Source organism: Panthera pardus, unplaced genomic scaffold (genome assembly GCF_024362965.1).
Source record: "Panthera pardus isolate Hobbes unplaced genomic scaffold, ASM2436296v1 HiC_scaffold_21, whole genome shotgun sequence".
Lineage (NCBI taxonomy): Eukaryota > Metazoa > Chordata > Mammalia > Carnivora > Felidae > Panthera > Panthera pardus.
Window position 1 is genome coordinate 17,733,719 of NW_026526777.1, and position 3,023 is coordinate 17,736,741.

General features: G+C 38.3%; 1 pseudogene; it reads right to left on the reverse strand.

Annotated features, from left to right (window-relative positions):
- Positions 1 to 599: 599 nt before the first annotated feature.
- Positions 600 to 2,114, reverse strand: LOC109276679 (lipid scramblase CLPTM1L-like; annotated as a pseudogene).
- Between the last annotated feature and the right edge of the window lie 909 nt (positions 2,115 to 3,023).

A 3,023-nucleotide genomic window follows, 5' to 3' on the forward strand; every position in this document is an offset into this window, starting at 1 on the left:
ACATCAAACCGAACAAAAGGTTAAAAATAATTTGAATCAAGTCCAATTCATGTATTATTTTCACATCCAGGTACATTTACTTTAAATTGGAAAATTAATACAATAAACTTTAAAACAATCAAAATTGAAGCAAAAAGAAAAAAGCCATCTGATTCCAGGGTATCCAAGTGGGTAAATTTACATAGGCATTTGAAATTCACACAAGGAACAATTGAAAACAACAGTAACACCCTTCCCGTCTGATAGATAGGTGTTGTCCATCGGTGCTCCATGTGTGCTCCACACACTGTACAAGGGTGTGGCCAACACTGGGCATTCCTGCATGGAGACCTGCCATACTAAAAGGGTGACCAAAGCTAGGCAACACCTCTGTGACCCAGAAGGATGTTTAAATGTTGTGAAGGGGAAGTGTAAATAGCTCTTTCCAGATGTAACATAAAGGTAAATAAGGAGATCTATGAAACGCGTTCGAGAGATTTTTGGGAATGCTGAGGATGTAATGTCTAAGGAAATAAGACAAAGTTTCCAAAAATACTAAATCCCAGCTTTGTTCAGCTGACAGCCAACCACAGAGTGGTTCCTTTAAAGCGATAGAACATTTAGTCTGAGGGATTTTCCTCATTAAACTTCTCAGAGGTGCTCACTCTGGTTTTATCCACAGGTTAAAATCATCTTTGGTAAAGGTGAACAAGAAATACCACATTGTCCCTAAAACATGCCAGCCAATACAATGTTGGCATGGTGATAATAAAAGCCAAGAGATGGTCAATGAATGTGCTTGCAGCTTTGTAGGTAAATGCCTTCCAAGGTAGATGTCAAACTGACTTTATCTTGTAATTCATAAAGCTGAGGTAACGTAAGACAAAGGCAGAAGCATATTCCATCAATTGACAAAACTGATAATTAATCGAGAATACCAACTTGTATTCTTGAAATGCAGGAGCAAATACATAGCACCTCAGGTACACACAGGGTACGGTAAGTGTCACATGGCCTGAGTATCACATTCCTTGGTTTCCCATTCAGAGTCACTGCAAACGCCAAACTGAAATTCAGGTCTTGGGTCTCTCCAAAGAACAGTCATTTGCTGTCTCTAGTTCAGTTGCTATAGTGCAGTGCCTGCTGGGATAAGGACTAGCAAATTCATCTTTTTTAGAAGGAAAAGTAATGTAACCGCGTTGCAAAAGCAGAGCCAAATCATTGCTTTGGTGGGTATTGCAGTCGTGCTCTTGTTTTTCCTTCAGAAACTGATGTCATTTTTTTTTTTTTTTGAAGCCAAACAGTTGAAAAGAAGATGAAATTCAGTCAAAAAGAAGGTCGAAGTTGGTATCTGTAAAAATTCCTTTCACCTCATCAGCAACTGTCTTTGAAAACCCAAGCTGCTACAAGGAGAGCATAGAATCTTGCTCATGAATCCTGAAGGACATTCTCCCCAGTGAGATCTTTTTGTAGGACACTGTGACAGGTAGCCCAATAGTAGGATGATTTATGATCATCAAATCCTTCACTTCATTGCTCAGCTGAACTATGAACAGAATAGGGAAGTAACACACATTTTTTTTTTTTTTCTAACTGGATCATCTTAACCTATCCATGCACATCAGCAGGAAGAGAGAACTTATCAAAGACAATGTCATCTGCCACCAAATTTAGTGTTATTCTTGGTCTCTAGTGAAAAACAGTTTCATTCAAGGCATTTGTCCACTTCTTTTCAACTTCCATTTGCTGTGTAGCAGGTCCCCCAAAGAGCAGATTGATTGCTTTGGGTTTTGTGATTGTGCAAGAAATAAGAGGATTTATAAGGTGCTTTCCCATTACACTAAAAATACTTCCCGTTACGCTAAGATAAATTGCCAGCTTGATAGAGAGCAATGTAGGTGTACAGCATCCCCTTATTTCTTGTTTTCTTTGGTTCAGAAACATGAACTGTCCTATCACATTTGGACTCCACATCAAAGTCTTGCATATTCAATACCAAATAGGCATTATTCTCAGCATCATCTTTGAACCTGTGGTGGTATTTACAATCGGCTGATATTTGGGCCTCCTGCTCAGGTAAAGTTGGATGGAGTTCTGTTACAGGCACATGGGAGGGTGTAGACATGGCCATCCATGGGGAACACACTGCTGAGCCACAAAGGAGCTGCAGTCACTTCAAAAGGTGTCTCAGCTGCTGGTTGTCCCCATCCCACCCCCCATCATATACACTGTTAGGGTTTCTACTGCTGCAGAAGAACCAAAACCTTGGGTACTGCTGTTGACCTCTCCAGGCCCTGCATGATTCCACTTGCCATTGGTTTCATCTAAGTGCTACAGATCTGCTTAGGAAACCCTAATTATCTATGTTACCTTTTGTTACTGATCTTTTGTTGTCATATTTAGTTTCTTTGCCAAATCTAAATTCATAAAGATTTACTTCTATATTTTCGAGAGTTTTGTAGTTTTAGCTTTTATATTTAGGTCTTGGATCCACTGTGAGTAAATTTTTGTATGTGTTGTGAGGTAAGAGCCCAACTTCATTCTTTTACGTATGGTGTTGATCTCAGCATCATTTGTTAAGGGTTATTCATAAAATGACCTTTAAACTTTTGTGGGAAAACACTTGACTGTAGATGTAACTTCTGGATTCCCTTTTGTAGACTATTGATCTGCATGTCTACCCGAATGCAACATTGTTTCGATTATCACAGTCACTGCTTTGTAGTAAGTTTTGACATGGGGAAGTATGTGTCCTCCTGCGTTTTTTGTTTTTTGTTTTTTTTTTTAATTTTCTTCAAGATTGTTTTTGCTATTTTGGGTCCCTTGCATTTCCACTTGAATTTTATAATTAGTTTGTCAATTTCTACAAAGTTTTCTGAGATTCTGACAGGGATTGCATTGAATCTCTGGATCACTTTGGAGAGGCATTACCATTATAAGTCTTTTGGTCCATGAACATGGGATCTTTTTCTATTTATTGAGATCTTTAAAATAATTTCTAACAATGTTTTGTAGTTTTCAGAATATAAGTTTTATAGTTTTGT